The following is a 12,801-nucleotide window of genomic DNA, read 5'->3' on the forward strand; positions in this document are numbered from 1 at the left end:
ATCTCTGCTCAGTCTTCCAGCACCAAGATAATCTGTGTGCAGCTGCAGAGATGTGTGCCACACAACAGACCTCTACCCTGCAGCAGTCACACACACAGCGCAATCCCCATTATGACCTCTGCCCTCAACACAAACATGCACACACACACTTAACCCAGCCTCACCCAGTCAACCAATTAGAGAGTTTTTATATAATTATTATATTTTCATCTTACATATCCAACAAAACTTTTTTTTTTCCCTACAACGTTTAAGTTATGTCTACAACTCAGAATTTTCTGATAAATAAACCATCAGAAATACTCTAGAATCACACAATTCCCTTTACCTGGGCAATATGGTGAAAATATTATAGCACAATATTTAAAGATAATTTCATGATACTGTTACGGGACGGTTAGGGAGTGGACCCAAGTGCAGAGAGGAACATCTGTAAGGACAGAATCAGAAATACTTTATTGGGAAATTTGCAGTTGTTATAGTTGCAACCGTTCGTGTAAGAACAAACACTCTATGAATAAACACTCTATAAAATAAAATAAGTAAGAGAAAAAATATTGGAGAACTTGCATAGCATGGAAGATAGCACCACCCCAGAAGATCCTGAGCAAAGACTGGCAGATAATGAAGAACCTCAGGTGCTTCAGAAAATAGAGAAGACTTTGGCCCTTCCTGTAGAGGGGTTCAGTGTTCTTAGCCCAGTCTAGTTTATTGCATTGTTCCTCCTCAGGTCCACCACCAGTTCTTTTGTTTTTGTCACACTGAGCTGCAGATGGTTCAGCTCACATCATGCGACAAAGTACTTCACTGTCACCCTGTACTCATCATCATCACCCCTGCTGATACATCCAACTATTGCAGAGTCATCAGAAAACCTTTGAAGGTGGCAGGTCTCTGTGCAGTAGCTGAAGTTTGTGGTGTAGAGGGTGAAGAGGAAGGGAGAGAGAAGAGTTTTCTGTGGGGTTACAATATTGCTGACCACTCTGTCCGACACACAGTGCTGCAGATGTACATACTGTGGTACATACATACAGGTCTGACGTAAGGAAAGTGATGTGGGTAATGTGACTTTTTGTGCACTGTGGGAGGAAAGTTGCTCCCAGCTGGATTTGATCAAGCACTGCTCGCAATGGAGGTCCAGCAACCTACCACCACGCCACCAGCAAGCACAGTTAATAGGTGGAATTGCAGACTAATGCTGCAGACTAGGGACAGTTAGCACTAAAATGGAAATAAAAATTCAAAAACAGGTCTGGTTCATTTGACAAATAGAGTTGCAGCCTTACGCCTCCAGTTCTTGCAGAGGCTTCAAGAGGCTGGATGTGTTGAGTGGCACCAACCCATCTATGGACAGGACTCTGTGCACAAAAGGACTGAAAACATTGGGTGATTTGTTTGTCCTTGAGGGGCCCGACCTGGACGAAGTGGGTCCAGTGGCTGAGCGCTTGAACATTTGATCTACGCACTTTGTGGCACAGCTGCTGCGGAAGTGGAAAGCAGTGCTGACAGAGGTTGAGTGTGACATGCTGAAAGAGGACGGTCATCAGGGTGGTGATGGGGAGGACTTGTTTTCCCAAGACTGACCCTCACGCCTGATTTTGGGGAGTGTGAGGGTCAACTACTGCGGTCATCTGACACTGGGTCTCTGTCTTTGCATGGGACAACTGGAAAAGGCTTTTATAAAATGTGTGTTAAGGTTTTAAACAGACTCAAACTCAAATCTAGAGCTGACACACCATGGCGTGCCAAACTGGTTTTAAGTGAGAATTTTAAACCAGCAGCTTTGAGAACTTGTGGTGGTTTTTAGACATTTTATGTTGGGTTGCTGATACTGATGAGCTTCACTTTGCAGAGTTTGTAAATTGAGGTTGGTTTTGTAATGATTTCCTCTGTAAATCACCTTCCTGTCTGAACTGCTTGTGAGTTTGTTTGGTGCTTCATGTTGACTGTTAACCATTAACAGCTTGTTTTTAAGTTTTTAAGTTGTTGCTAATTTCAATTCTCTCTTTCTCTCTCTCTCTCTCTCTTTGATGCATCACTTTAAATAATGAAACTGAATATTAAACCTTCTTTTACTATAACCACAGTCTACTGTTAATTCAGCTTATTGACTCTTTTAGTATATAGCTTTTTGAGTATTGAGCTGAGATCTCTTCAGCTCTTTTCTTTCACAACTTTGTTCCTTTTCAACTCCTTTCTTTTACTTCTGTGTCCCGTACAGGTCTCCACTCTACAAAGGTGTGTGACAGAGAAGCGTTATTTGTCACAGTCTTAAATGCTGTGACAACCAGGTGTGTCTGGTTGGCACTGATTACCCCTAGGGGTTCTGGGAATTGGAGTTCCCTTGGGTAACAGTGCCTCATCACTGTCGCCCTCTGCTGACCTTTTACAGATGCACACTATTTACTGCAATATTTTGACATGCAGACAAAATGCATCAGTAGCGACATATTCTTAAAAACTACTATTCAAATACTCTGCTGTTTGCAGTGAAATGAGCAGTTGGTCTGTGTTCTTTAAGCACTGATATCCATGACACACTCACAACAAAATTTATCATGATTACGATAAAATATTGTCATATTGCCCACCCCTGAGTTTAAGTTTAAAATATTTTTCCTTATATAATTATTCTTTACGTAATGGTAAATGTACATACACCCAGCCCACTAGTGAAAGCGGAACAATCTGACAGCGACTTTAGGAGAATATGGTGTATAGAGCAGAACATCACCTCCAGACTGCGGGCCTTGTGACTGCAGCTTTTCCTGTGCCATAGTCCGCAGAAGGGGAGCTCAAATTCAGCATGCGTTGTAGCAAGAGCCAGGGGAGGCTAAAAGGAAAGTACTAGCTTATATTTTTACCAGCAAGACTCAAGAAAGCCAAATCCGGGGAAAGTGAGTGGGCTAAAAGCTATCTGAGTACAGTCTCTTCAGTTTGCTAACAGTACATTGCATGAAGATGCCTTCTTTGGCATTTATAAACATAACATAAAAATGTAGCCTTTGAAAATGTTTGTCCTGTTTTTTCTGGGCAGGACATGGAATTTGGCCCTGGAATTATACACACACGCACTCTCTTACACACACACATACACAGAGTTATCTGTGGCGATGTATTCAAGCCTATTCTGGATTGGCCTGGAATTACACGTGCCATAAGGCATGAAAATCGCTTTAATGCCATCTTCTCATCCGCTGATGTGACCTTTGTTCTAGCCATTGGATCTCAATTCAGCAACAAGACCTTCCTCATGAATCATACTGCCTCAGAAACAGCACAATCATACACACTGGGGACAAGAACATGTACTGCCAGCTGAATCTCATGTACTCACATAACAAATCTCTGTCCCTATTGTGCTCCCATCCCAGCAGGCTCCACTTGCCTGTCCTCACACACGCACACACACATACACACACACACACACACACACACACACACACACACATGCACATACACTCTGAAAGGCTCTATGGAGCTGCGTTGCTTTTCCCAGATGCCTCAGAGCACTGTCAAAGCTGCCTGCTCACCAAGCCGTCCCACACACAACTGTCTCATCTCCAAGTTCAGAGCTTTTGATTTAATTATTTCATTATTTATTATTTTTAGGCTGCAGGCTCTTTCTGCCCGCCAGCTCTGCGCATCATGGAATGAACGGTAGACAACAGGGCGCTGATCAAGAAAAGCAGAGCCATTAATAAATGGGTAGAGCAAAATTTCCTGCCAGCGCATGTCAGATTCAGACACAGCAAGTCAGGCTGAGGTGCACAAGTTCAGGTGTGAATTCAGAAGACAGTGACATCATTGACTTTAACGAATAGGCATTAGCGAGATGTACTGATGACTGATGACACATGACATTTCACTACAATGAAAGCAGTCGATGGCTGAATTTTTGGAGACTAAAATTTGGGGACTAGTTTCACTCTGCGTCAGCTAAATGAACACACCCACACATTTCCAGTATGTTCCATTAGCCAAAGCAAGTCAAAGTAATCATAGTGGGGTAATGGATAGTGAACTGGTACTAAACCATCACCATATGGACCTCGCAGTGTATGCAGTCACACAGAGAATACGCAGTGCTGTAAGCTGTGGTGAATGCCATGTGGAACGCCACCCGGCAAACCTTAAGCTGTCTCTCCCCCCGCCACCTCTTCCTTCTCTCGTTCTCTTCCTTTTGCTGCTGCCTAGAGTGAACAAACCAAGTACGCTCAGTTTTCGTTCAGTTGTCCCTCACTTTTCTGTTTGCAGTGAAACGACCAAAATTATAAAAATATTTCACAGACATTCTTTTCTAATTCTCTATCTAATTTATTTCAAATTAGGCCTGTTATGATAAGTATCGTATTTTGGACTATATATTGTGCCAGAAATAACTGTGTTAACCAATATTATTGTCATTTTAAGACTGTTTTATGTTTAATGTTTTACCACTGATATATATAACTTTGCATGCTGGAGCTGTGGAATGCAGCTTCGGAACAAAATCAATTCTTCCAAACATCTTGGCTAAAATAATGCTGACTTTGGGAAACTTAGCTTTTTGTCTCAAGTAACAAGTCCTCACCTGTCTCAGTCTGCTCTGTGTGCTGGTGATTTTTATTTGTATGTAAACAAACACGCAAGTAAACAAAGTAGGAAACATCAAGGTCAGCAAAAATGATCGAGGTCACGCCCATTTATACTGTACGGTAAGTCAATAATGTATTATTATATATTGTGTTATCTATTATTATAAAGGACTATTTTAAATCATGAATTTATGATTGACCGGGCGAGGATGGTGTGTTGAGCAGTTTGAGTAGGTTATGTGTTTGGAAATATATTGAATATGCTTTGCACGGCATGGCACCACAAAAACACCACAGGCTGTATTAACTACCTTAACCTTAGGGGGTACTGTACAGCACTAGCCAGAATAAACTGTGACTTCGACAACTGTCTGTTCTGATTTAAATGAAACTTGGATAAGCTTTAGGTTTTTTTCCTGTTGTACCGTACTTGTACCAAGCCGAGCGGTGTGAACTGAACCGTGGCTTTCGCATACAGTTACACCCCTGATATATATATATATATATATATATATATATATATATATATATATATATATATATATATACACATACATACATATGTATGTATGCTTCTGATCAAACAATGCCCTTGATTAATTTAGTTTAGTGGTCTGGAGCATTCAGGTAAGCGTTTTCACAGAGTGAGAAAGATCATTTACAAGACAACTGCCATCCATCCCAGGAGTGGACATCCCATCAAACTCGCCCCTAGGTCAGACCGACGAGAAACTCAAGTTAAATGCTCCTGACAGTTTGGTGAAATCCAAACACAGCATATAGACACAATCATCTCATACCGACGATGGTGGAGGGGTGATGATTTAAGCTTGTTTTGCAGCCACAGGACCTGGGGACCTTGCAGTCATTGAGTCAACCATGAACTCCTCTGTATACCAAAGTATTCTAGAGTCAAATGTGCGTCCATCTATCCAACAGCTAAAGCTTGGCCAGCAATGGGTTATGCAGCAGGAATCAAGCACAATCTATTAAAGAAAGGCTGAAAAAGAAAAGAATCAAAATGTTGCCATGGCCTTGTCATAGTCAAGACCTCAACCCAATTGAAAAGCTGTGGCGGGACCTTGAGGGAGCTGTGTATAAACAAATGCCCACTAAACTAAAGTAACATTGAAAAGAAAAGTGGGCCAAAAGTCCTCCAGAATGATGTGAGAAACTGATAAAGTTATACAGAAAACAATTATTTCAAGTTATTGGTTCTATTTCAAGGTGGTTCTACAAACTATTGTTTTTTGTTACATAAATAATGATACAGTAATATCTGATGTGTGTTGTTTTCCATCTAATGTTGTATTTATTTAACGTTAAGACCTTTTAAGTATCAGATATTATATCTTATATAAACATAGAATGTGTACCAAAGAATGTGTACTCTGTTCACATGACATTATGTATATATAGTTTGCTTTGTAACAAGCCAAACTAATGTACCACAAAAATCTGGTGCCTTTTTAAATAACAAGAACTGAAATACCAAGCTATGTTGAAGGTAAGAAAGCAACTGCAGAACAGATCTGCCAAAATCAAAGCAACAAATTGTCATATTGCCAATTACTTGTTTGTCGCAAAAACAGTTTGATTTTGGATTCTTACTGCTGCACACCCCCTTAGTCATTTGAGTATGTTATATTTTAAACTGTTTTCTGGGCAGTGAGTTTCTGCATTCTGCACACTACCATTAATTGAACACACTCCTAAAAATAAAGGTGCCAAAAAGAGTGTATTATTATGAACCATATAATCCAGGAACCTTTAAGTAGCATTATTTTTAAGAGTGCAGTTTATTTGAAAAAGTTTTCTTGGCTGGCTTAACATATTTGCACAGTGCTGTATTTTAGCTCCACAAACTCTCATAAGAAACTCCCCTTTATTTACAGTGCAGGCATAAGCCTCCAAAGATAAATATTTAAACCATGCAAATCCAATATTTATGATGGAGCGTGAATCCTCCAAGGCTGACACATCCTTCCCTGGAGAGTGCTATGATGCTTATCTAAAGGTAACAACAATCCTGTAAACGCCTGCACTGATTTGATCTGCTTGAGCTGGCCCTGCAACATCTGCCCAGGTACATCTACTTAACAGCCTCTTCTGTCCTCGCTTGCTTAGCTACTGTGAGGCTCTGATAATAAATCAGTGCCTGTTTGTTTTTTTGGACTGAAGACAGAAGTGACTCTCTTTTAGTGTGGCAGATGACATCTGCGAGGGAGACAGAGCCCAGTGCTTACCACCATAAATCCCACTGGGGCCACACTGCCCTGGTGAAAGGTCAAAGAACTATGTTCACCTGAGACCCATTTGTGCAATTTCAGGGAAAGCTGGGAGGGGCATGTCCAGCCCACTTTTCGGTTTTACAGGATGGTTCATGCTGGATCATCACATCATTATTGAGGTATTTTTCTATATTATGAGATACATTCAGTGACAGACAATGGAAAAACTTCAACTGCATTGGGCAGTAAAATAGAATTTCTGCAAATGTTGGTTTACCATGTGTCAAACCAAATCTGCACCCCTGTTGAGACTGCATACCCAGTTGGTCACGTCTGGCTATTTGTTTGGTTTGTTGGAAGGGCCTGTGTAATGCCAGAGTTTTGAAAAGAAAAACAGACCAGGGTCCTGTATCAAACAGGGAATCACTGTGGAGGCATCATATGCACAGTCCATACATCAGTTCCCACATTTCTATTCACTATCTTAAGCCCTTAAAACTCAAACACAACAAGAGGCAGTAGACTGGAATAGCAACCAGGAGAGCCAGCCATAACAGTGGTAGGAGCAGACTGCATATTTTTAAATGGCTGAGTCTAGTGACACATTTACATTTTCAGATTTAGTTCAAGTGGGAGATGAAACGTTTTAGTTCAAGCTGGAAGTCTATGATAGTACGGTAGGAAAACACTCTGGATACAGAGAAGTGAAAATCTGAGCTTATGAATGCAAAACAATTTGACCTCAGTATGTTACAGGCAACTACTAAGATGAGACAAACCTTTTATAATGCAGATGATCCTGCACCTTTTCTAGCACACCTTACATACAACCACACTATAACTCATGTTTTATGTGCTTAACATTGTGTGGCTCCCTCTCATGCTGCCAAAACCCTGTTGCTGTCCACAGGCTGTTCTTCCTTGGGGCACTTTTGGTAGGTACTGACCACTGCACACCAGGAACACACACCCCACAGACCAGCTGTTTTGGAGATGCTCTGAACCAGTCATCTAACTTGCATAATTTGGTCACACAGGTCCGTATACAGTGTGTATACCCCACCACTTGACAAGTGCAACCGTAAAAAATTAATCAATGTTATTCACTTGGTTTTAATATCATGGCTGATTAGTGAATGATGTGCTGTGCCACAGTTTGGATTATTTAAAGGTGTGTGATAAAGACTAGGCTTTGCTTCCAGTACTTCAAGTTGGCAAATTAACTTAACCAAGATGTTTGTTAATTTCACAAAACACACAGATCTTATAGTGGAGTTAAAGTAACTCATAAGATATGTTTGGGCCACGCTGATTTAGGCAGATCCCTACTTAAACAGTGCCAAGGAACAATGCATGTAAGAATAATGCGTTGTTTGGTCAAAACAATGAAAATGGTTAGAAACAATTCTATTATCTAAACAAAACCATAGAACTACATACTTTTTATTCTGAATGATTATTTAAATGCTCAAGACTATGGAACTGCAAAATAACCTGATCAGAAGATCACTAGCTGTTATCTATAAAAACAGACAAAACAATCACTTATAAGGCCTCAAAGTGGAGATGCAAGGTTTTTTTCTGACAATGCTGGACAACCATGCTGGGTAACCAGTCAAACCAACACCAGACAAGCACAAACATGGACATTATGCTGGTCTAACTTGTTAAATTTATTAGCAAAAAGGATGTCTTACAGTGTCAGAAAATGTAAGTAAATTTATTTAAGATTATCGAACAACATGGTTTGAGTGTGTGAGGATTCAGGCGTGCAGTTCGCACAGTGCTAAATGTAAACTTCCATCGTTTGTTAGCTACATTAGTCATGCAGCTCCAGTGCAAGACTACATAATCAGACTTCAGAAATCAAACCAAGTCTCATCAATAATGCTTGGGATGAGGAGAAATTTGTGTTGATTTTGTCTGGACTCTCGCTGTAAAGCTTATCATGCAGTAATAACTTAGAATTATTATTTTTAAGAATTTGTCAGTTCATACTACTCATATGTAAAGTAGTTATGGGTATTTAAGGTCAGACAAAAAAGCTCTCTGGTATTTTGGGGTTTCCATTAGATCTCTGTACACCACTATAATGGGTTAAAAATGAAGCAGGCAAGATGTGATTGAACTGTAGACCGTCAGCTTCTATTCAAGTGTTTATCACAAAAAAAAGGTGTCTGGGTGGTGGCCTGCTCCCTTATTATTTTATGACTGGTTAAGCACAAGTTAGGACAGGTTAAGGAGATAACAGGTAAAGGAGTTAATTCCAAATGCTAAACTTGCATTGGCTAGCAAGGTCTAAAGAGGCGTTGATGCAAGTATAGAAGGCCATCTTTAGAGTCCAAAAAACAAGACAAGTCTATCAGAGAGATAGCAGAAATGTTAGGAGTGGCCAAAGCAACAATTTAGCACAATGTTTTGAGTGCACCAGAAAACCTTGAAGACCACAGACGACAAGTAGACAAGTATCAGACAATATCTGATCATTTTTTCTTTGCTGAAATGGCGACAACATCCAGTCACGCCAAGAGCCTTTCTGAGGAGGTAGGAGTGTAAATAAAGAGGGTCTACTTCAAGATGCAAGTTACAGGAAATGCTGGAGATGCAAGTCAGATTAGACTGTTAGTAAACATCTTGCCCAGTTCTGGAAGAAGATTATTTTGCCTGATTAAACTTAGTTGCTTAAAACTAGTATTAAGAGTATGGAGAAGAAAAGGAAGGGTTCATTATCCAAAGCTATATTAAATCATCTGTCAAACTTGGCAGAGGTACGGTTACAGCATGTATAGCTGATAATGGAACTGGGTCACTGGTGTTAACTGATGATATGACTGTTGATAGAGTAGCATGATGAATTCTGAAGTGTATGGAGCTATGCAGTATGGATAGATGATGACCCAAAACAGACTGCAAAGCATCCAAGAGCTTCTCGAGGCACAGAAATTGAATGTCCTTAAAAGGCTGAGTCAGTCATCTGACCTCAACCCGAATGAGTATGTTTTTCACCTACAGAAGATGAAACTGAGCTCAGTAAGACCCACAAACAAGCAGAAACTAAAATCAGCTGCAGTGAAGGCCTGGCACAACATATCAAGGTAGGAAGCTCATCATTGATGATGGGTTCCAGACTTAAGTCAGTCATTGACTGCAAAGGAATTGCAACCAAATACTGAAAATAATCCTTTTAATTTTCAAAATATGTTTGTTTGAGCAATTACTTTTGAGTCTTTGAAAAAAGGGACTATGTCAAGAATAGCTGTGGTTGATGCAAGATTTTTCTAAAATTCCTTGATTTAAAGTCTACACTTTTACACAGTAACCAAATGTTGAATCCTTTACTTTAAATCCTTTGAGGTGGTTTACAGTGGCAAAATACAAAAGGTGTGGCACAGTCCCAATACTTATGGGTCTGACTGTATGTCTGCAAATGGATAAGCCTCTTGTTCTGTGATGTTTTGTTTTTTTGGAGCAGGCTCCTGTCCAATTTGTTTTTGCTGTGCAGACTACACAAGCCTGACGATAAAAGTATGGAAGACAGACATTGGGAATCTAGGTCAGAATGTATGTCTGCAATACGTAAGCATTTCCCTACCATTGTACCCAATTACTTTAAGGCTACGTCTTCAACTAGCCTCAAAATATTTTCGCTGATGCCCTCAAGAACCTACTGAATTAAACATATCAAACATGCATATCAGATCTGAAACTCATTTCAATAAAAAGGCCTCGCCTTGCCTTAACCAGTTCACAACATGATCAACAGAGCAACTAGCTGTCAACAAGAAACTCTTTAACCAAAAATTTAAAGCTGCACTTGAGTAACGACTGCAAAGAGCCTCTTAATCTACACATATGTTTATACCAGTGTTGCAACTGTACATAGAGGTCACAGTTTGATTCACACAGTGGTTTGGGCCTTACGATTGAGTACGGCACAACAGAAAAAACATAAGTTTAACCCAGGTTACCTTTCTTTTCATTTAAACAGACAGTTGTGCAAGTTATGGTTTGTTCCATCTAGAGTCGAATAGTCCTCCCCGACGTAGTTAATACAGCCTGTAATGAGTTAACTCAGCAGCAAAGTGTCACAGAACAGTCAGAGATAAAGAATCAAGAGAGATAAAAACGAGTGTATAGGTCTATACACACAGAAGCAAGAGGCAGAGAGATGAAAGAACCTCAGTTACAATAGCAATACTCCTTCACCACCACAGTTCCCACGATACCATGCCAACACGATACCTTACAGCTTAGGGTTTCCGTTACCGTATTTACCATAATATTGCTTAGCGCGTATTCTCTGTGCAACGGCGTACCAAGACGGTTCTGCACGAATACACGTACCTGTACACCCCTACTTTGTATGTTTATTTCATGAAATGTTATAGATGAATGCATGCATGTAGCACCAGCTACATTCCAGTAGGCTACATTGTGATTGAGGATAACCCATTCTCTATGAACTGAGATATAATCTTTCAATTCAATTAGCCCCCAAAATAAGGGCCACTTTTTTTTATAAACAAAGTGAGGACTAAATTAACATGAGGGCAGATACAGATCCAGAAATCTGTTTAGTTCAACGCATGGTTTTCATCACTACAAACAGAGGCATCCTACTGACCATGGGGAAAACATGGGCAGCCTACATACAATACTGAGAATATTTAGTATCATAACAGGAGTCAGTTCCCAGACACCACTAGATCATAAACATTGCAAATAAGAGTAGATGAGAAACCAGCTCATCATGATCTAAACCATCCTTTCTTGTCCGGATTGCAACCCAGCAGTCACACGTGTGGTGCGCTTTGCTCTGCCTCCTGCACCTGTTGGTGCTTTTTCCTGTGATCACCACTGCCAAATGCCTTCTGAGTCACACAAGGACATTGAAATCCGTTTACTTCAAGCAACTCCAGAACCACCCTTCTAAATAACTGTAAATCTAAGCAGAAAGCAGAATGTTGGTCCAATCTTGGTCCTGTAGTCTGTAATGTTACGTAAAGTGAGAAGAAAATAGGCGACAGGGTGTTCTAAGACCATCCCAAAAGCGTTCACCTTGTCTGCACTATTAATACCCTGAAACTGATCATATCAACAGGGATGCAAAATAACAATAATATAAAAATAATAATAACATAAATATAATATGAATAATAATGATGTAAACAATTAAGTCAAATTAAAATAAACAATTTGGGGGTGTTGGCAGAACAATCTGGAATATATTAAGTCTAACAATATGAGGTCGTGTGGCAGCACAACCTTTTCTACTTACATTTAAAGTCGTTCACCCGTTTGCATGTCTAGACTGAATCCAGCTGCGAAGGATAACGAAGCGCTGATCTGTGAATGCTGGATTCCGTGTTGGTTTCAGCCATTTAGTTTTTCGTTTAAACTGAATTCCCCTGGTTTTCGTCACTAAACAAGCGAAAGAAGGAAGGATAAACCTGAAGTCTGCCGGTCAGATGCGCTACCGCTCAGCAGCAACTACTGGTTGCGTCTGTGGGAAACTCGGCAAGCTGCACAGTGCGTGAGCCCCGACGACTTTCTTTACCCACCCGCATTCCGACAGGTCCCGCCTACTGGGCAGGGATTGGCTGGTCTTGCTGCGCTCGGATTGGTTAATATTTCCACTCTCTTTGCGTAAGGGTTGTCTTGTAGTTCATATTCAGAGCGGAGGGGCGGGGCTTCAGGAAAACAGGTGGGGAATAAACGCTTGTTAGAGATGAAACAGTCGGTTGCATTTGAAGTGCTTTCAGAAAAAGAAACCCTGAGCTGTTTTTGGAACACGAATTACCAGTAGATCTACTTAGGCAGGGAAAATGGAGATTGGAAAATGGAGACACTGAAATCTAACAGCAGTGTTTTAGAAAATAGTGGGGAATAGCCTAATAGGTTGGCAAATTGTGCGTGTGTGTTCTTCTATAGATCCTTATAATTTAAGTTAGATGCCCGTACATAATGGTGTGTTTTTCAGGTGGGTAATATGA

General features: G+C 40.4%; 1 protein-coding gene across 1 annotated transcript in view; it reads right to left on the bottom strand.

The window, feature by feature from the left end:
* gabrz (gamma-aminobutyric acid type A receptor subunit zeta) overlaps nt 1-12,313 on the bottom strand; it is a 43,630-nt gene extending 31,317 nt beyond the window's left edge. The window contains exon 1 of the mRNA XM_072667397.1: nt 12,087-12,313. The gene's annotated coding sequence lies outside the window, so the exon portion shown is untranslated. The remainder of the gene's footprint in view (nt 1-12,086) is intronic.
* Between the last annotated feature and the right edge of the window lie 488 nt (nt 12,314-12,801).

The sequence above is a fragment of the Salminus brasiliensis genome, chromosome 22, assembly GCF_030463535.1.
Source record: "Salminus brasiliensis chromosome 22, fSalBra1.hap2, whole genome shotgun sequence".
NCBI classification, from domain to species: domain Eukaryota; kingdom Metazoa; phylum Chordata; class Actinopteri; order Characiformes; family Bryconidae; genus Salminus; species Salminus brasiliensis.